The sequence below is a fragment of the Mustela nigripes genome, chromosome 2 (assembly GCF_022355385.1).
Source record: "Mustela nigripes isolate SB6536 chromosome 2, MUSNIG.SB6536, whole genome shotgun sequence".
NCBI classification, from domain to species: Eukaryota; Metazoa; Chordata; class Mammalia; order Carnivora; family Mustelidae; genus Mustela; species Mustela nigripes.
Window position 1 is genome coordinate 193293449 of NC_081558.1, and position 22888 is coordinate 193316336.

The 22888-nt window shown below is 40.2% G+C and overlaps 1 long non-coding RNA gene across 1 annotated transcript in view; it reads right to left on the minus strand.

Moving 5' to 3' along the window:
- The window catches only part of LOC132010272 (uncharacterized), a 118038-nt gene extending 107124 nt beyond the window's left edge, over positions 1-10914 (minus strand). Inside the window, exon 1 of the long non-coding RNA XR_009402209.1 lies at positions 10814-10914. This is a non-coding gene — a long non-coding RNA (uncharacterized LOC132010272). The remainder of the gene's footprint in view (positions 1-10813) is intronic.
- Between the last annotated feature and the right edge of the window lie 11974 nt (positions 10915-22888).

The window sequence follows — 22888 nt, forward strand, 5'->3', positions numbered from 1 at the left end:
ATCCAAGGGTCCTGGGATCGAGCCCCGCATTGGGCTCTCTGCTGCGAGGGGAGCCTGCTTTCTCCTCTCTCTCTGCCTGCTTGTGATCTCTGTCAAATAAATAAATAAAATCTTTAAACAAACAAACAAACTTTTAAGGTAGATAGTATTCCCATATCACAAATTAGAAAACTGTCATTCAGAGAGATTCACTGACTTGTGTGTCACAATAGGGGTGAAGGTGGGATTCAACCAATGACTGCTGATTGCAAGAGCCATGCTCCTGTGGTACCATACAGCATACATTAAAAATTATTGAGTTAAGCTGAATCCCTATTCTCTGGTTGAAGGGAACATATAGTGATCTTATGTGTCAGCCTTCTTGATATGGCCAAGAAAACTATCAGATATGCATATATAACCAACATAGTGCCCATCTATATCATCATTTTACAGAAATTCTTACAGAGTGGATTTTTCCTTTCACAAATATATTGTAGTAGGTATGAGAAAGTTAGAGAATAAAACTAATTTGTAATCATTAGTAATTTGTTATGATAACTAAAAACAGGATTTCAGCATTATTTTATTTAGTTAAAATATAATTCAAAACAATGACAGACATTTTAGGAGTTGGATTATATTTTGTTTTAATTGGAAGCTAAAAGTCAGCTCCACTAAAAGGTATATAGAGGACTTCAGTACAAACTTGTTCAGACTGGGAAATTTACTGACGGCCATTTGTTTGATAGTTGTGCATATTTCCAATGAAGTTGCTGTCTTAGTTTTCTATTGTTGCTCTAACAAATTACAATGTATTTAGTGGCTTAAAACAGCACAAATGTACTATCTTACCATTCTATAGGTGAGAAGTCTGACAAGGTTCTCACTAGCCTAAATTCAAATGCTATGTTCCTTTCTGGAACTTAGGGCAGGATTCATGTCTTTGCTCATTCAGGTTGTTAGCAGAATTCAGTTCCCTGTAGTTGGAGGAATGAAGTCTCCATGTCAGCTGAGGGCTATTTCCAGCTTCTAGAGACCACTGTATTTCTTGGCCCTTGGTCCCCTTCCTCCGTCTTCAAACCCAGCAATGGTGGGGGGGGTGGGAGGGAGCTCAAATCTCTTCTCTTTCTTCTTTCTCTTCTCTTTGACTCAGCCTGGAAAGTCTCTCTACTTTTATGGACTCCTTTCTGTAGATTAAGTCCACACAATCCAGGATAATCTCCCCATTTGAAGGTCTGTTCCTTTAGCCACAACCACAAAGTCCCTTTTGCCAAGTAAGGTAATACATTCACAGGTTCCCCGCATGAGTGCCTGGGCATATATGGGGGGAGCGATTATTCCACCTACCGCAGCTGCCAGATCACTGTAACTTTTAACCTCGTAGACCTTTACAGTAATTTAAACTCACATTCATTTGCTTCACTAGAATAAACAAAAGCATTTCAATCATTTATCTTCATTTTGTTTTTTTCTTAATTTTTCTTCCACCAATAACCTTGTCCTCTGCCCACAAAATTTATCAAATGAATTTAGGTTTTTGTGGGGTTTTTTTAGATTTTATTTATTTATTTGGAGAAAGAGAAGCACCCAAGTGCGGGAAGGGGCAGAGGGAGAGGAAAAGAAAGAATCTCAAGCAGACTCCACACAGAGCATGGAGCCCAAAACTCGATTAAATGATCCTGAGATTATCACCTCAGCTGAAATCAAGAATCCGATGGTTGGGGCGCCTGGGTGGCTCAGTGGGTTAAAACCTCTGCCTTCCGCTCCGGTCGTGATCCCAGGGTCTTGGGATCCAGCCCCACATCGGGCTCTCTGCTCAGCAGGGAGCCTGCTTCCTCCTTTCTCTCTGCCTCCCTCTCTGCCTACTTGTGGTCTCTGTCTGTCAAATAAATAAATAAAAATCTTTAAAAATAAAAGAATCAGATGGTTAACCAACAGAGCTATCCGGGTCCCCTCAAATGAATTTATACAAAAATTTCATTTATATTAATTTTTCTAAACGATTTTCATGAACAACACATTTGACAAGTTCTGTTTGCCTTTTCATTTCATGGTACGACCCATTCACTGACTTAATCTAATCTGAAAGGGATTTAGACTCTTCTTGAATGTTGAAATGGTGCTTTCACAGCAGACAGGTTTCTTGAGGAATAGGAATCACTCATGCTTTTTTCTATAAGGAAATTAAAATTTTCAGTTTTACCAGAGTTAATTCCATCTTTGAACAATGGCTGGTTAGCTTTTAAATAATTCAATCTAACTCCTACTCACCCTTAATAGAACATTCATAATACTACTTAATTAACATAAACTGACTTTTTTCCAATGACCAATTGCTCAGCAAATACATTATACAAATCTCTAGTTCTTATTTTCTCTGTCAATACTTAGCAACTTAGCTTCTATATTAGAAAGGTAAGAAGAAATAAGAAGTACAATTGAAAATCAATTGCAATTATTGTAATTCTTTTTTAGTAGCTCTGGTAAAGGACAGATATTCAGTTATAATTATAATGAAATGAAACTTACTTTTTTTAGCTTTTTCTTCAACTCCCTGAAAAGGTATACTAAGTCTAATTCTCTGTGCCTCTTTTCCTTTCCATCCTTCTTCCTCATGATCTTATAGACAACCAGCTCCAAATATCACATCTACACAGATGAATCTCAAGTCCAATGGCCCATTTTCTCATTCCTAACAAAGCTATATTTGAATACCACTTATTTTTTTTCTAAAGATTTATTTATTTGAGAGAGAGAGAGAGCAAGTATGGGAGAGAGGAGCAAAGGAAGAGGGAGAGAGAGCATCCCAAGCAGACTCCGTACTCAGCACAGAGCCCAGCATAGGGCTAGATCACACAACCCTGAGATCACGACCTGAGCAGAAACCAAGAGTTTAATGCTTGACTGATTGCACCACCCAGATGTCGCAAACAGTCTTTATTAATGCAAAACATCAAAAACATTAGTCATTAATTTTACTATCATTACAACTACTGTACTTAAAGAGTTGAAGATGGAGAACACAAAGAAGGCAGGACAAGAACATGATGGTGGAATGTCTTGGAAATCAAAAGAGATGAGGAATTTGATCATGTGATATTGCAGAGTAAACCAACTCATTCACCAATACTGAATTCTACACACAACTCAAGGTGAAAGAGAACTGAGACAAGGTCGTTGGTCAATTGGCTAATGGCTCTTCTAAATGTAATGACAATTTAAGCTGCCAAAACAGTATATGAGGGAATCTGTTTTCTGGACTATTTGGCAGAAGATGTTAAGAAATGATATGTGAGGAACTGAAAATGCATCTATCAATGGATTTTTCAAGGCATAAATATGATGATACCTCGACACTCCACCTCCTGAGATAAGGCTTAGTTCACAAAGCAGTCTGCTGCCATTGAGTCTTCCATGTCCTGGGCAAATAAATGCTCAACACCCTTAGCTTTACAAAAAACATAAAACAACACCTTTGTTTTGTTTTGTTTTGTTTTGTTTTGTTTTGTTTTGTTTTTAGAGAAAGAGTGTACAAGCAAATGGGAGGGGCAGGGGAAGAGAGGGAATCTTAAGCAGACTCCACGTTCAGCATGAAGCCTGACATGGGGCTCCATCTCATGATCCTGAGATCATGACCTGAGCTGAAGAGTCAGACACTTAACTGACTGAGCCATCCAGGTACCCCCAACACCTTTGCTCTTGATAGTGTTTGATGAGTTCCTTGTATACTATCAGCTCTATAGGCCTCCAGGCATGTAGTAGTGCCTGAGGGCCCAGCATATTCAATGTCAGAGTAGACTGCCTTGCTAGAGTACAGCATGCACAGCTACTCTGCCTGTGAGCTCCCTAGGGAAGCATATACATACATCCAACCTCATGGATTCTGCTTCCCTGTTGCTGGCATTGAATCTAGGCAGCAGAAAAGAGATATACATAAGTAGTAAATCAGGAACCACATGAACTTGGGAATTCAGCTACTCTATCAGTCTTTTGAACAATGGCTCCTTAATTATCCCAGAATTTCTCATTTCATTATATCTGCTTATATTTGTTATCTATTCCTGTAAAACATATTACCTGAAAATTTAATTTGTTAAACCAACAAGCATTCAAAATCTCAGTGTCTGTGGGTCAGGAATTTGGAAGTAACTTAATTGATGATTTTGGTATAGGATCATTTATATGATTGATAATCAAGATGTTGGCCAGACCTGCGGTCATTTGAAGGCTTGACTGGGGCTGGTGTAATCACATCCAAGCTCATTCATCACTCATATCTGTTAGCCAAAAGCCTCAATTCTATGCCATGTGACTCTTTCTATACAATAACATGGCAGTTGGCCCAGTGTAAGTGATCTGAGAGACAGCAACTACCAAAAAAAAAGTGTAAAAATATATTATGTGGCTCCCATAATCTCTAGGAGGACCAGATGGTCAGTCTGGAGGGTTCTGCAGGCAAAAACAGCACCCAAGGGGCGCCTGGGTGGCTCAGTGGGTTAAAGCCTCTGCCTTCAGCTCAGGTCATGATCCCAAGGGTCATGGGATCGAGCCCCGCATCGGGCTCTCTGCTCAGCGGGTAGCCTGCTTCCTCATCTCTCTCTGCCTGCTTCTCTGCCTACTTGTGATCTCTGTCTGTCAAATAAATAAATAAAATCTTTAAAAAAAAAAAAAAAAAAAAAAAAAAAACAGCACCCAAACTTGTAGGACTGTCTCCAGGGGCAGTATCTCAGATGACATTATTGGGAACACACACTGTGGTTCAAACCACTGATACTAAACATTAAAAAACACAATCTGCACCACTGATTCCCCTAAAAGCCATATTTTCCTTGCCAGAAAAGAATGGATTCTGTTTGGCACATGGTCCTCAAGTTGACTCTTCCATATCAAAATCTTAAGCACTTCACTGGTAAAACCAATGTCTTTGCCCTAAATATAAAAGGAAACCGACAAAATAATTTCTGATTTCTATCTTGGGGAGGATAACTTCTGAATATGGAAAATTTCCCAAACTAAAGTACGGTATTCCAAAGATGCTGGACAATAACAAAGACTAAAATGGTCTACTCCACAAAATCACAAAATCGAAAAATACCCCCTTCTGTATGAAAATTTGCGAATAACAGTACTGTAACAAACCATGATCTACAATGTAACATATTTATATTGTAACTTATTATAATATTGTATAATAATATAAGCCATGATATCCATAATATCTATAATATCCATGACCTATAGATAGTACCCTTAGATCTATATCATGAAAGTATTGCTCTCATGACATTTTATAATCTATGAACTAAATTGTAAAGTTAAACACTACCAGCACACTCTCTATATGAGGACAGAGTATTTTTTAAAATAAATAATTGAGAGAGCAAGGGTGAAAACAGAAATAGACAATACAGGGGGTTCTGGGTGGCTCAGTCAGTTAAGGCGTCTTCCTTTGGCTCAGGTCATGATCTCAGGGTCCTGGGATTGAGCCCCACATCCATTGGGCTCCTTGCTCAGCAGGGAGCCTGCTTCTCCCTCTCCCTCTGCCGCTCCTCCTGCTTGTGCTCGCTCTTTCTCTTTCTCTCTGACAAATAAATAAAATACTTTTTAAAAAAATAGATAATACAGTTCTGCAAGTGGCCATAAGACTAGGGTTGACAAGACTTACTTCTTCCACCACACCTTCCATGTTCCTTTGTTCTAAGTCAGCAGCCCAGCTCTTCAGGGCTATTTACCTAGTGAAATTCCTAACGGATAGGAGGGTTTAGTGCCCGAGTATATGGAATTACAGCAGTCTACCATTAATTTTTACCAATGTCAGTGATGATATGAGAAAGGAGAATTTGTTGAAGCTGCACATAATCTCAGTGTTGGTTATAGTCACTATGCTACCTTGTTTATGAACCCATTAAGCAAGTACTACACAAACTAGAAAAAAAAAAAAAGGCACCTAGAATGACATGTCCTCTTGTCTACTTGATCTTTGAGATCCTCTCTGCAGTGGGTCACCTCTCATGGACATATACATATGGCATATATATTCTCATATCCCAAAAGATACATCTACCTACCATTTCCTCAAGTGTCCCTACGAGTCCTCCCATATTATTTCACACAATTCAGTGAAAATATTCTGTATATTGATCCATTTCCTCAGGCCATCTCTCTTTCCAGGCCAATTAGGTAATGAAATATTCTAGTCCAAGCTTTGCCAATGAAGAGGATTTCTCTTCCCCCAAATTCCTTCAAGACCACCTCTAAGTCTATTTTTTTTTTTAAGATTTTTATTTTTTTATTTGACAGAGACAGTGAGAGAGGGAACGCAAGCAGTGGGTTGTGGGAAAGGAAGAAACATTCTTCCCTCTGAAGAGGGAGCCCGATGTGGGGCTTGATCCGAGGACCCTGGGATCATGACCTAAGCCAAAGACAGATGCTTAATGACTGAGCCACCCGGGCACCCTAAAATAAATCTTTAAAAAAAAAAAAAAAGGACCTTACCTGAAACCTGAAACTTTTACCTAGTATTCATCTCTGGAAGAGAGAAATAAGTAAATAAATACTGTAATATAAAAAAATGAAGCTTACTAATACCTCTTCTGAAAGGTATTTTATCTTACTTATCAATTATTTAAGCATATTAATCTTTAATCTCCTGAACTTTTGAAAATTACAGAAATTAATAAAACACCTACACAAACATGACTCCAACACATAAAGCATTTCATATTTTTCCAGCATCTACCACAGGCACTCTGTCTCTTCTTATAATCTCAGTAAATGTTTCTTTGAATAACTGATGGGATCATCCCTAATGTGGTAGAACAGAAACAGTGTAAACTTTGGCACCTAAAAACATCTAGATTAAATTCTAATCTCTAATATTTACCAATTCTGTGACCTGGGGGAAATTAGTTAGGCTAAATCGTGGTCCTTCCAAAGATATCCACGTCGTAGTCACTGGGACCAATGAATATGTCACCTTACATGCAAAAGGGACAGATGTAACTAAATTAAGGATCTTGAGATGGACAGATTATCTAGGATTATCCTGGTGGGCCCAATGTAATTACAAAGGTCCTTATAAGAAGAAGGCAGGAAGGTCAGAATCAGAGCTGTAAGGATAGAAGCAGAGACTGGAGGAACCCAGACCTGCTACAACCTGATTTTTGAACTTCTGACCTCCAGAATCGTAACAATACTTTTGTGTTGTTTTTAGTGACTAAAATTGTGGGGATCTGTACAATGGAAAACCAATCCAGGCTCTCTGGGCCTTACTTTCCTTGTGGGAAAGTTGAACTAATATATTTATACCATGAGATTAAAAATAATTTTAAAGCACTCAGCACATAGTAAGTACTCAACTACTAAGCAACTATTATGACAGGTTCTATATTTAGAGCTGAAGCTTAATGTATTGATTAAAAGCTTAAATGCTAAAGTCAGACTGAAGGTATTTCTTTCCAGGCTCCACTACTGGCCAACTCTAGGTTCATTTGTAAAATGAAATTAAGAATAGGTCATCTCATAAGAGTATTGTGAGGTTACCAGACAGAATGGCTAAAATTAACAAGTCTGGAAATGACAAATGTTGGTGAGGAGGTGGAGAAAGGGAAACCCTCCTACACTGTTGGTGGGAATGGAAGATGGTGCAGCCAGTCTGGAAAATAGCATGGAGGTTCCTCAATAAGTTGAAAACAGAGCTACCCTACAACCCAGCAATTGCATATTTACCTCAAAGATACAAAGGTAGTGATCTGAAGGGGCATGTGCACCCCAATGTTTATAGCAGCAATGTCCACAATAGGCAAACTATGGAAAGAGCCTAGATGTCCATCAACGGATGAATGGATAAAGATGATGTGGTATATATATATATATGTACACACACACACACACACACACACACAGGATGGGAGGATATGCAGCCATCAAAAAATGAAATCTTGCCATTTCCAATGATATGGACGGAACCAGAGGGTATTATGCCAAGTGAAACAAGTCAGTCGGAGAAAGACAATCATATATGATCTCACTGATATGTGGAATTTGAGAAACAAGGCAGAGGATCATAGCGGAAAGGGGGGAAAAATGAAACAAGAAACAAGAGAGGGAAAAACTGAAACCCGAGAGGAAGACAGATCTTAAGAGACTCTTAAGAGAAACAAAGTGAGAGTTGCTGGAGGGGAGGACTGGGGTGGACAGGATGGGGTGACGGGGTGATGGCTTTGGGCTAGGGTGAGTGCTGTGAAGTGTGTAAGACTGATGAATCACAGACCTGTACCCCTGAAACAAATAATACATTATATGGCAATTTAAAAATTAATTAATTAATTAATTAAAAGTAGGGGGGAAAGACTGTTGTGAGGATTAATTGAAATATTTCACATAAAATCTGGTCCCAGTCTGACGCAAGGCTAGCGCGTAATAAGTACCGGCTTCCAACTACCACTGCTATTCCAACTCCTGCTGTTTGGTTTTGCAGTTTCACCATCGAAGCATCCAAAAACTATCTCTGTCATTTAAAAAGATGTCCCTGTAATTTCCTGCCACCAGATGACTGCATTTTGCCATGGCCACTCACTCTGAACTTCAAAGAATGAGGTTGGCCTAGGGCTGAAAATGGTAGCTTTATCCTGGGCTCACCCAGATTTAACCTTAACTATTAATTCCCCCCAATTCCATTCCAAAGAGAAGGAAAAAAACCATCTTTATTAAAATAACTAAACAAAGCTTCAGTATACTATAATAAATACTAAAACCAATATTTTCGCTTTATTAAACTAAATCCTTAAGATACAATTACATTTCTTCTTTCTTGTCCTAAGCATGTCTTTAACAGCTTATTGTCAGCTGGTCTTTAGACACAGGCTTTCTTCCTGACCACTGCATAATTTAAATTATATAGTCTAGGACTCACATTTTAATAAATCACGAGGGGTGTTTTAAACAGTTCCTGTTTCAGTACCTTCCTTACACTTATGAATTGTGTAATAAATTAGAGATAAAATATAACAAGAAATATAAATCAAAATGTTGAACATGCATAGACATGATTTATTACTAGTCAAAAAGCACTTAGAGGGGCACCCGGCTGACTCAGTCCATATAGCAAGCAACTCTCAATCTCAGGGTCATGAGTTCAAGCCCCACATTGGGCAAGGAGCCTACTTTAAAAAAAAAAAAAAAAAAGGACTTGGGGAGTTAGACAGGAGAAGGGAGTTGAGGGAAATTGGAAGGGGAGGTGAACCATGAGAGACTAGGGACTCTGAAAAACAATCGGGGGGGTTTGAGGGGGGGTGGGAGGTTGGGGGAACCAGGTGGTGGGTATTAGAGAGGGCATGGATTGCATGGAGCACTGGGTGTGGTGTAAAAACAATGAACATTGTTACGCTGAAAAGAAATTAAAAAATGTTTTTAAAAGGCACTTAGAAAGTGAGAAACTGAGAAAAATAGGGGGAATTAATTTCTGGTTTTCGTGAGGTTTTCTTCTGATGGTATGTTCATGAACATCCCCATCGTGGCCACCATGAAAAACCACAAAGAGAAAAAGAACACTGACCTTACACGGAAACAACTCACTTTCCGATTTAGGTGGGAGGTCAAGGCGTGCGCATTTGCAATATTTGTATTTGCCCTCACTCACGCCGCATGAGTCAGTCAACCTAACAAGTTTCTGGTCCATGGACTAAATTTGAGTTAGAGTGCATATATAATTCGTCCCCTAAACTAAGACACTTTGGAGAGTAAAAGGGGGGCACACTTAGTAATTATGCCAGAAAATAAGTGCAAATTGATGCTGTCCTGGACAACCTGGGCACATGGTCAATGTGGTCATCATTGTTTGAATGGGTGTGACATGACCTTGGGGGGAGACAACCAGAGGGGAAAGCAGGAAGGTACTAGCACTACACCACCATTTATTTTTAAGATTTATTTTATCTATTTTAAAGAGAAAGAGAGAGAGAGAGAGTGCGTGCAAGAGGAGGGGTAGATGGAGAGAAAGAAAATCTCCCCCAGACTTCCCACTGGGCAAGGAGCCCCACATGGGTTTCAATTCCACAACCCTGAGATCGTGACCTGAGCCAAAATCAAGAGTCAAAGGTTTAACCGAATGAGCAACCCCGGTGCCCTAGTACTACACCATCCTAAAGCTGACTCCACTCGTATGTTCACGGCACCCCTTGGCTTTCAGAGCATCCTTCGCAACGTTGAAAACCAGCCTCAATGCTTTATTTGTTGTCTGAGAGCTACAGCCCAGGAAACTATTTCAGGTTGCTCTGAAGAACTCCGAAGCTTATCAGCTCCAGGAGATTGTATACACAAGAAGGGGAGGGAGTATAAGTGGTTCTAAGCAATTCTCCAAATTTTTGCATGTCACAAGGTCTCATTTGTTACAGCTGTTCAAATTAAGGATTACTGATTTCCACATAGACATGAGAAAGACCCTTAGGTCATCTTAGTACATTATGTATCTATCATTTCTGATTGTTTAAAAATACCGCTTGCATGCCTCTGCTGAATTGGTTTTCCAGTTCTTATGTTTGATTCCTCCTCGAAGTCACTTGAGACAGTCACTGAAGACTTACATCGTTCACCTAATGTAGATTTAGTGTACATTTACAGGGCTGCTTGGCTCCCTGAGTCTCAAGCTTAGAACAGAGAACCAAAGAAGAAACCAGCAGCTCTGGATATTCACTGTCCCCCAGTCCCATAATTATCTTCTTTAATGCTGTTCTCTGATGTAACTCCATGCCCATTTATTATTCAAAAAATGTTAGTATCCAAAAAAAAAAAAAAAAAAAAAAAAAAGTTAGTATCCTTATGTGCGAGGTACCTTTAGAGATGAATAAGAATTTCTTACGGAGCAGCAAATCCTATAGAAAGACAGATTAGCACACGAGCGTGCCTCAGCTCTCATCAGCGTTGACCTTGCTGTGCAATGCAAGCAGAGGTTTGGAAATGTTCATACAAAGATGTGATAGTGCGAGGAGAGGCGTGCCTAAGAAAATCTGAGGGAATAAGAGATGCACTTATAGAGGGTGTGACTCCTAAAATAAGAACCAACACTCTGGACATTCCAGGCAGAGGAAACAAAATAAAAAGGTCCAGAAACTTGAAACCCTGGTGCTGAGGGAAACAAGAGCATTTTGATGTAAGAGTATACTGGGCTCCGGATGGAATCGTGAGGCTGGAAACAGACAAAGGGCTTTGATAGCATCATGAAGCATTTTGTTTGCCAACCTAAGGAGTTTGGAATTTAGCTCATCTGCTGGGGTGAGCCCGGAGATCTTTACATATTCTTAGGTTCAGGAAGATTCTAATGACCTTCTGAAGTTGAGAGCCACAGAGACAGGAAAGTCTGTAGACTGGAATTAGGAGAAGGGGGTAGATGTTTCAGACGAGAGGTAAAAACTACGCGGTGATGGGACGGATGATAAAGAGTTGGTGTTCAGGGAGGCCTGTAGGTTGTAGACATGCTCCAGCTCTGTGACTTGGGCTACTGGATCAGTTTTGATCACATTAAACTGTACCAGACCAGACAATGTTCCAGAAGACTTCACCGAGGGAACAAGATGTTTCTCAAAGAAATAAAATTAAATAAATAAATAAGTACGGCTTTCACAACATATCTGCTGCGTCGGAACTTTATTTGCTGGTGGAACAGGGATTTGGAAGACGCTGGCATTTTCAAGTGTTGATGCTAAACATTCATTACCTTCAGAGTCTCTTTTTTGGGGGGCAGGCAAGAGGACAGAGATACCCCCTCAGTGATACACAGATAAAGCAATTCCCAAACACCCCTCTGAAGATGCTACAGACTGATAGGTTAAGCCTTTCCTTAACAGAATGTTTTGGTTTTCACTTAGTAATAGCTTGCAAGAGGAGGATGCAGGAGGCTAAGTGCTATTATTCCCGTTTCCCAGAGCTGACAACTCAAGACCACAGCTGAACACAGCAGGTCACTCACACCCGTCTTTTCGGCTTATTCCCAAATGTCCAATCCTGTCTTTGACAAGAACAGTCTTCTGTTTACCCCCACATATCATTACTCTTCCCTCGCGGGAAGGAAGAGGCAAGAACACACGCTCATAAAACATATCTTCGTAGGTTCCGGAGGAGGAACCAGGGAAGAGAGAAAGGCCGAAGGTCTAGGGGAGAATTAGAATTGCCGGGACGGGTTCTGGAGAAGGTGGGGCAGGATGGGGCCTCCACAGCCAAGAGGACGACCTTTCACCAGGAGAAAGGACAAGTAAGGACACAGGGGACTTTTTTGCAACGTGTTGGAAACTGAGGCGAGCCACACCTGAGGAAGCAGGAAGAAACCCGGTGCTGGGTGTGAGAAGTGGGGAGTGTTTGGGGAGCTGACCATGGCGAGTTGGCACTGAGAGGCGGCAAGACAGGTTTAGCAGCAGCAGACGCAGGACTCACCCTGCAGCTCGTGGCTACGTGGGGCAGGGCCCCGTCTGAAATGAAAAGCAGTGTTCCTTGTCCAAAAATCGTTAAATATTTCAAGACGACAATAGCACAGCGCTGTAACAAGCACAGGCACGAGGTCAGGAGACTCAGAGGTCACACGCCCTGATCATCGGTTGAGGGAGAAACGAGTCTATAGATCTGTGCTGCCAGCAGCCTGACTGCCCACAAACCGGATCTGGGGTTCACTCCGCTGTTTCTAACCAAAAGCTCTCACCATGAGGAAGAAGAGAATTAGGTGGTGAGTCAGTTCCCTCTGATCACAGGCAGTTTTTGACCTCTTGATTCTGTAGCTGAGTGAGACCATTACTCTCTTTCTGTAATGGAAGGTGTTGATATTTATTTGTGGGCAAGTCTTGCTTAACATCCCTAAGTCTTTGGCCAGATTGCTCCATAGGAAAAGCAGATAAATTTGAGCTTAAGAAGTGACTGCATTTCTAAAAACAGAAATCACATCTTTAACAACACAAAATTATTTCATTTCCAACGATTGGAGAACATCTTTGCGGAGCTTCGGGGTGGGGGGAATGTGTTTCTGTGAAACAGCTCTGAGACTAGCCAATTCCCTATATCCATGTAGAGGTTAAATGAGTTACAAGTCCTACTCTATAAACATTACAAGGCAGGTTTCAAATTATATTTAATTTCAGAAAATTGACATTTTATCAGGGTGTTTTCTTCCAACATAAATCCTACTTTACCAAAAAAAAAAAAAAAAAAAGTGTGTTTTTTCCAAATAGAAAATTTTTTCAATTATTAGTTGGAAATATTTGCTTTAGAGCTAATGATATAATCAAATATTTGTTTAAATACTTGAAAACCTGGCTTGTGTATATAACTCCTATAATTATTTTTGTTGCCATGAACTCTCAAAGATACTGAGCATTCCTGGTGGTTATGTTTTCAAAAATATTTATATTATCAGATTAGATGAAACTATTTTAACTATGTTTGTAGAGATTTTGTAGCAGCCAAAATGCACATGAAGAAACATTTTCAAAAGAAATAAAATGATAAAGATGAAATGAAGCAGGTAGTATCTTATCTTCTAGTCCTCCCTCCTGTCTTAAGGACATTTGTTAGTGTAAATGTGCCATTTTTGAAAATCTGTAGGAATGTAAACGACAACCATTTGATTATATAATTTTTCCCCCTTTTTCCTACCATTACAATTTCATGGAGTCAGGCTCACATCAAACTTTGAACCTGCTAATTATCGTGTCTGTACTTTGAGCAGTCTGTCAAAATCTCTGTTTTGTCATCTGTGTTATGGAAGTTTTCATTACTAAAATGATTATGGAAGCACCTTAGAAAATGCAATGCATAGAGAGAGAGGAATTATTCACATCACCCCTGTGTTTCAATCCTGACATTATTGTAGTTGAAGACTTGGACATATATACGATGCCTCTGAACCACAGCCCTTCAGCAATTAAGTTTTAACAGCAACCACCACAATGATAATAATAAACAGCAGCAGCAAAACTTACAGGCTTAGATGAGGACTGAGACTATATGATTAAAAACATCTTTCTCCACTATAAATAGGTAGATACATAGATAGATGATTGAGAGATCGTTAAGAACATACATAGATAACAGAGAAGGAGATGATGCTGTAGGAACACGGCTTGTACTCCAGAAATTCTCAACACAATAGAGGACATAAGATAGATTAATAAATACAGCACATGGGAAGATTATAACTGCCCCAAAAGTAGAATATGGGAAAAATGCTAACCGATATCTCTCTTTCTAGAAGACCAGTTAGTCAGATCAAGATGCCTACACTGGCGAAGAAGATATTAGGAACAGAGCGAAGGCATCCTGATCTGGCTAACTTGGTTTTAGAAAAGGCAGCATTATCAGTCAGCATTTATTAGGTCCAAGCGGGACCAGCCACATAATTTGTAAGGCCCATGACAAAAGAAAAACGCAGGTCTCTTTGGTTAACTTTTCCTGGGAATTTCAGAATAGGGGCAGCTGACCATTAAGCTGAGGGCAGGATAGTTCAAAGCTCAGAACTGCCTGAGTGGCTGCACTGGCCTCGCCCTTGAACAGCAGAAGGCAACCGCTGCCTCCTAGAAGGTGACACAAAATAGGCAACTCCCAAACATAAGAAGGGGTCATGTGCTAGGCAGCCGATAAAGATGACAAAAGCTCATTATAGAAATAAAATATTTTTTCTCAGGCAGATAATCAAAGTTATGGAGTTTGATCTACTTGCTTTACTCCGAAACTCCTAAGTTTATCTCATAAAGAAGACCCTGACGGTAACACGCATGTACAGCATAGGAAGACATACACAGCCACTCTCTCCTCCCCAGCTTCTTTCCATCAGAGACCATCTTAGAGGTCCCCAACATTTTTTCAAAGCAGTCTCCAACATTTTTTCAAAGTTAAGATTGATCCTAAACCATTCCCTTTTTCTGGCCCAAATCATTTCTTTTCTGTTGCACTGATAACGCGTTGTTTTTTTGTTTTGTTTTGTTTTTTTGTTTTTTTTTTTAAAGATTTTTATTTATTTATTTTACAGACAGAGATCACAAGTAGGCAGAGAGGCAGGCAGAGACAGAGAGGGAAGCAGGCTTCCCGCTGAGCAGAGAGCCCGATGCGGGGCTCGATCCCAGGACCCTGGGATCATGACCTGAGCCGAAGGCAGAGGCTTAACCCACTGAGCCACCCAGGCGCCCCAACGCGTTGTTTTTCACTGTCCATCCATACGCTTCGGAATTACATTCTCTCAGCCCAGTCATGTGACTCTGCTGGAGCTGAGCTGCCCTCTCATACCCCTATTCCTCTTTTTCTTTTCTTTTCTTTTTTTTTTTTTTTTAGGAGAGAGAGAGAGAAGAGCACAGGCGAGAGCAGCAGTTGGGGGGGGGGGGCCGCAAGGCAGGGGGAGTTGGGGAGGGTGATCCTCATAACCTGAGCTGAAACCAAGAGGACACTTCACCAACTGAACCAACCAGACACCCCATCCCTATTCCTTTTAATGCTAATAAGGCCCAGGCCCAACCAGGTTTAAAACCCCCTTTTTCTAGCCACACTCTCAAACTTTAATATGCACTCCAAACAACTAGGGATCTTTTAATATGCAGATTATTATTCAGCAGGACAAGGGCCCGAGAGTCTGCATTTCTAAAGCTCACAGAGGAAGCCCTCTGCTGTGATCTGTGGACAACACTGGGAGTGGTAGGACCTCGATGGGTCCACAGGGTCTAGGGTTGTGCCCACTAACTAAAGCAAGTCAATCAACACATAGAAAGCCCAGGGATGGCTGAGCAGAGATGGAAAGAGAAGGTTAGACCTTTTTGTTTCTTCTTCCAGCGAGTTGTACCTGACCCCAGTTCCTCCTCACTCTAGTAATACAGGCCAATAAATCTACTTCTTGTTTAAAGAAGGCTGAATAGGACTTCTTCACTTGCAACCAAAAGAATACCTAGACTATAAACTTTCTTGAGATCTGACAGTGCCCAGGCTGTCCTGAACACAAGGCTGTTCCTTACTTGCTACCTTTGTAACCCGCCTACCTTATAGAATTTTGAATTCTGACTCATGATTAAGAGAAATAACTAGGAACAAATATATCATTGCCAAATCACTTGTTACATGTTTGAAATTCACTTACTTTTCTGTTATATTAAATAAGTAAAGCTAACAATACTTACAAGGCTTCTCTTTGATCTACTGAGTAAAAATAAAGGTAGTCCTTAAAAAAATTATTATTTCTAATCTGCTAGCCTCCTGTGTTTCCTGTTAACTTCTCTGTGGGTAACTATACCTTCCGGAACCAGGACAAGGGGTACAATACAGCTCCAGTCTGTTGCAGGAAACAGACATTTGTAGAACTAAACTGGTATTCTAAATAGCATGCTGTTGGGTCCTAAAATTCATGTGTCTACAAAGTATACTTACCCATGAAGGTGTAAACTAATTGTTATTCATTCTTGTTAAAAACAAACTGAGATCACTTTGCATTTTTAAAATTGGGCTCTCTGTTAAAGGCACTGTGGACTCCATTAATCATCCTCTAGCCACATGGCATAAATGATTAATCACCCTTGGAGAATAGGTAGGTGGCAGTTCTGAAGATGAGGTTAAGTAAACACTTGAAGAAGTCTTCCTGGTAAAAAAATGACTCATGGTGCTGAGAGGTGATAACGTCATTGTTCTCCGAAACAAACAGAACAGATATTCCCATTACAAGTACAAATAGTAGAGGAATTAGCAAATTCACAAAGCCTGGTTGTTAGCCTTTTGTTGGACAAATTTATACTGAGTCCAAGCCACAGCTGATCAGCACTGTCGTTTTGTAAAGCTAGGATAGATCAAGAGAGCAAAACAACTTGACCAGGTCAGCTCTTACTGAGTTCAGCTCTTGCTCACAGCCTTTCTTCCTTTGTCTATTTCCTTGGACCAGGTGAGGTGCCCTGCGTGGACTCCTGTGGTAAGGGCAGAACCTCGTCACCTGCAGAACCACACCGCACCTGTTTGCCTTTCTGAATCTCTCGCGGCCTCTTCCCACAACCCTCTGCATAGTTAAGCATTTAGCACAAAGTTAGTGTTTTAAATATCTGTTTACTACCTGGACAGGAAAGTTGGCAGATGCTTATATTACAACAAATTCAATTCAAATGGGAAGGGCACCTTTTGCTTGTAAGTTTCTTGCATAATACTGATGTAATCTGCTTTGAAAAGAAATTCATACAGCATCAAGTTTGAATGTTTTTTACAATGTATTAACATGAAAAGGTTTGGTATGCTATTGACTTTGGCTTAAAAAAATAATAAAAAATAAAAAAAACTGTGGGTGTTGTCCTTGCCTTTAAAAACATTCAACTCCAAAGTCATAATCAAGGGTTAAATACTATCGATGAAATAAAATTTTAAAAAAACAGGCAAGTACCTTACACACTGTCCCAAGGTTAAAGGAAGAAACTGGTATGTTTTTTCCTGCCATGAATTATATCAACAACTACCACTAGAGGGAGCGTCATCTCTTCTTATTCACAGTAAACAGTCCACTGCACCGAAGGCATATATTGCCATACCCATAAGCTAGTATTTACATGCTTCATTGTATGTCGTTAATTTATCCCTAAATTTTATATAAGCCCAAATACAGATATATTGATATCTATAAAACAATAATTTCATTTATATTTATTAAATAAATCATCAATGTACTCTCAAATGATCACTTTTCTTGAGGAACCTTACCTCTCTACACGTAATTTTTTCTCATTTTCATGGCTCTATGGACATGACAAATAAAAACATGTTCAGAATCAAAAGTAATAAGCCTTTCCATTCCAAAAATAGGTTAAAATTATATATATGCCTAAATAAATTAAAGGGAAAAAAGATTTAGCAGCCATCTTTAATTTAGTGATGAGTTTCCTCAAACTCTATCAGTGAATAGCACACTTAGTGTCTCAGAAATTTTTTCATGATGTTCCAGGCCAAAGTAAATACCCGAAGTTCTGTTTACTAAGTAGTTAGAGTTATCAACTTAAGACATATTTAGGTTCTAAAAATATATATATTTATTTTCTAACAACTTCACAGCTGTTTGAAAAAAATACACAGAAACAGAAAGAAAAAATATTTTATTTCATCATTCCACACTTACCATTATCAACTGTTTAACAAATTACCCCCAAAATTTAATGGCTTAAAAACAAATAGAATTGACCCTTGAAAAACAAGGCATTAGGGGTACTACATATTAACTTTTGGCTCCCCCATAATACCAATAGCCTACTGCTGACCAGAAGCCTTACAGATAATATAGTTCATTAACACATATTTTGTATATTATATGTAATATATACTGTATTTTTACAATAAAGTAAGCTAGAGAAAAGAAAATGTTATTAAGAAATTCATAAGTAGGGGCACCTGCGTGGCTCAGTGGGTTAAGGCTCTGCCTCCGGCTCAGGTCACGATCTCAGGGTCTTGGGATCAAGCCCGGCATCGGGCTCTCTGCTCAGCAGGGAGCTTAATTCCCTCTCTCTCTCTCTCTCTCTCTCTCTCTGCCTACCTGTGATCTCTCTGTCAAATAAATAAATAAAATATTTTTTAAAAAACAATAGAAATTCATAGTCGGTACACTTGGGTGGCTCAGTCGGTTAAGTATCTACCTTTGGCTCAGGTCATGATCCCAGGGTCCTGGGATTAAGCCCCATATCAGGCTCCTTGCTCAGCAGGGAGTCTGTTCCTCCTTCTGCCTCTGCCCCTGCTTTCACTCTCTTTCTCTCTCTCTCACTCTAAGAAATGAATAAAATCTAAAAAAAAGAAAGAAAGAAAGTCATAAGTGGAGGTGCCTTGGGTGGCTCAATCAGTTAAGTGTCTGACTCTTGATCTCAGTTCAGGTCTCGATCTCAAGGTTTTGAGTTCAAACCCTACACTGGGCTTCATGCTGGGCTGGCACTTACTTTAAAAGAAAAGAAAAGTGATAAGGAAGAGAAAATAAATTCACAGTGTTGTGCTCTATGGAAAAAATCCCATGTACAAGTGGACCCAAGCTCTTCGAACCTGAGTTGTTCAAGAGTCAATTGTATTTATCATTTCATCTTTTCTGTGGACCAGGAATTTGGGATGGGCTTGACTGGGTGTCTGTGCCTCAGAATCTCTCCTGAGGTTGTAGTCAGGACATCAAGTAGGGCTGAAAGGCCCACTCCCAAGATGACTCATTCATGTGACTATGGGCAGAAAGCTTCAGTTTCCTGTCGGCTGATGGAAAACAGGCTCAGTTCCTTGTCACATGGGCACCTCCATAGGGCTGCTTGATTGTCTTTACAACATGGCAGCTGGCTTCCTTGGAAATGAACATTCCAAGGGAGAAAGCAAGGAAGAACTTGCAATGCCTTTTATGAAATAGACTTGGAAGCCACACAGTCACGTCTGCCATATTGACTTTTTAGAAGCTAGTTACTGAGTTCAGCTCATACTCAAGATGAGAAAAAATTAGGCTCCAAGTCTTAGAAGAAACATTACCAAATAATTTTGGACACATTTTATCAACACTACACTTAACCAGTGAGGTCCATGCACCTGTTGGGCACTGTATTGATTAACTTCTGTGTCAGCTTGACAGAGCTAAGGGATGCCCAGAGAGCTGGTAACACATTGTTTCTGGATGTGTCTCTGACAGTATTTCTGGAAGAGATTATCATTTGAATCTGTAGACTGAATAAAGGAGATTGCCCTCCCAAACTCAGGTCTGTTGAGGGCCTGAGTAGAACAAAAAGGCACAGGAAGGGCAAATTTGCTCTCTGTTCTCTACCTGAACTGAGATATCTCTCTTCTCCCGTCTTCAAACATCAGCACTTCCAGTTCTTGGGACTTCAGATTCAAAGTGTGATTCACGCCATCGGCTCCCCTCATTCTTTGGGTTTGTTTTCAACCTAAAACACCAGCTTTTCTGGGCTTCCAGTTAACAGACAGGTCGATCATGGAACTTCTCAGCCTCCATAATCACATGAGCCAACCCCTCGTAATCTATCTCTTTCTCTATATCCATGTATCTGTGTGTCTGTGTGTGTGTATTTTTGTATCCTACTGGTTCTGTTTCTCTGGAGAACCTTGACTAATATAGGCCCTGTACACTCAAACTTTGGAATCAGATTAGGAACGGTGCCCTCATTTCCTGTTCCACGTTGATTTTCATGTGCTGTCTACTTTTTACCATAGTAACCACTGAGCACTCAGCCTCACAAAGATCTGTCTGCTATAAAAGCAATGTAGCACAATCCAAGTCCGAAGTTGTAGGCTAGTAGTTCATTAAGTGGCTAATAAATGTATTTCCCTTGAAAGTTTTAAATATGTCATATAGCCCCTATGAGTTGACAGTGGTCCCACCAGACTCTTCTAGTGCACAATTAGACTTAGTGACTTTTTTCTCGAAGATGAAAATTAAGGTTGAACCTATGTTTTAAAAAGCCCTTCTAAACATGTCAATAGTTTCTCTATTTGTATTTCAAACAAATTATAAATGAAAATGGGGGAGGCTATTTCTCCTATCCATGGTCTTGAAATAGAATAAAAGTTTTATCTTGTTAGGAATGCATGTGGAATGTAAAAGTATTCTATGAGCAGAATATTTTTCCTCTGCCCATTTTACCCAAACGTCAGCTGGATATGAAGAAAAAGCAGTACAAGAATGAGAAACACAACATTAAAAAAGCTCACTTATAGAAAAAAGTCGATATCTAAGAAAAAAATTTCATCCTTTTAATTAAGCAAACAAACAAAATAAACAAACAAAAAACCCATCTTTTAAAAATTCTCCTTTCCTAATATAAAGGTGTTTTAGTGTTGGTCAGGAGTCTGTGCCAAATGATTACACAGAGCACCTATTTCCTCACACGTAGGAAGTTAGTCTTCAATAGAAAGAAAGCTAAGGTAATGACAGGTCTTCCTGTTAATTATACCAGATAGAAAAACAAAACAAAACAAAAAACATATTTCTCTTTGCTCCTTCCTGAAATTCCACTAAAATAACAAAAAATTTTTTGTGTGTGCTTAAGCCCACAAAAGGAAGAGGTGATGACAGCAGACAATTATGGTCTACAAAACAGTGGAAGATGGAAAGCTGATAACCTAGCTGTAAATGATACAGGCTTTAGCTTTCTCTGTTATGCTAATGACCTGAAGAAGAAAAATCCCAACAATATGCAAGTTGAGTCATGCCACAGAGACTCAGAACATATCCATCAGTAAAGGAAGCATGGGCTTCTGAAGATACTGGGTTTGCAAGTGCCTTTGCTGAAAACAAGCAAATTTATTAAAAGTCCTAATAAGGAGACTGGCATAGCTCTTTAGTCCATGCAGGCACGTAACTATGTACCACAGAAGACGGCTGATTCTGGGGCACCTGGGTGGCGCAGTCAGTTAAGCGTCAGACTCTGGGTTTCAGCTCTGGTCCTGATCCCAGGGTCGTGAGATCGAGCCTGGCCAAAAAAAAAAAAAAAAGAAAATCAAGCATTAAGCATGATGTCTCATCACCCCTTAAAAATCTAGTGTATATTTCCCCCAAACAAAGACACACTTCTACCCAAATTTTGCCAACCATCTAAAGAGCCTGCTTTTCCTTTCTGGTCTAGGGTTGTGCCAAGGAATGCATTACTTTTACTTTTGGTTCTCATGTCTCTTCAGATCCTTTCAACCTACAGCAGTATTTCTGTCTTTGACTTTCTTAGTTTTAAAGCTTAGGGGGACCTAGGTGGCTCAGTCAGTTAAATGTCTGCCTTCGGCTGAGGTCATGATCCCAGGGTCTTGGGATTGAGCCCCTCACTGGGCTCCCTGCTCGGTGGGAAGTCTGCTTCTCCCTCTCCCTCTCATTTGTGCGCTTTCTCTCTCTCTCAAATAAATAAACTACAAGTTTCACATTCTATTGGATGACCCTCACACCGTGTGTCTGGGCCAGATGCACACTATGCATCCTTGGCAGGAATACCGTGGAGATCATGGCATGCTTTTCTCAGTGCATCTCATCAGGGGTTTCAAACTTAGCAAAGAAAATTTAAAAAAAAAAAAAAACTACATATGGGAAATTTCTAAAAAGTGCAGGAAAGGCAAGAAGCCAGAGTTTCCTATTGTAAAGAATTAGGAGTCCGAGAATTTACCCTACTTCCAAGCCAACAAATTAACCTGCCAGAGTTCCAGGGATGCTGGGAAATGACTGGAGACTCCTGGACCAGAAGCAAAGAATTTTATTACTCACAGAATAGCAAGCAGCATGAACCTCACGGTTGCTCTGACTCCCCTTACCCTCCATGTCCCATGGGGGTGACAATGAATGGCCCAGGTGGACACTTCACATGTTGTGGAACTGTATCACACCTGAGGACCCCTGAGCTTAGGGAACCCCAGTCTTTTAAAATGGGCTGAAATCAAGCCTGAATGACCTTCGCCCCAGAGGGGGACATCATCGTTAACATTCTGAGCCGTAAAGAAACCTGTGCCCTGCCCTTGAGGAAGACACTCTCACTATCTTCCAAAGCTGCTGACTGACTATACATACCTTCTTGAAATGCTAGTCTGGAACAAAGCTGTCAGTGTCCCTAGACATAAAATGTGTAGAAATGGAAAAAAATAAAAATAAAAAAGGACATGGAGAATTGTCTCCCAACATAGCCATAACAGAGTAAACTCTAGATATTGACTGAGCCAAAACTTGTGACTTAAATATACTGGGAGTGTGGAAGAATGGGAAGAGCGAGTCGGGAAAGGTGGCGTTACGGAACCTGGACTGGATTCTGACGGAAGAACCAAGCGGCACTCAGAGACTTTGGAGGATTGGAGGTTTATTTAACGCCAGTGGACTCGGAGGAAGCTGTTCTCAAAGGTCTGAACCCCCAGCACAAGCAGGGAGGGGGATTTATACCCTTCTACTTCTGCGTACTTGGTACTTCTGGTGGGCGTGGGAAAT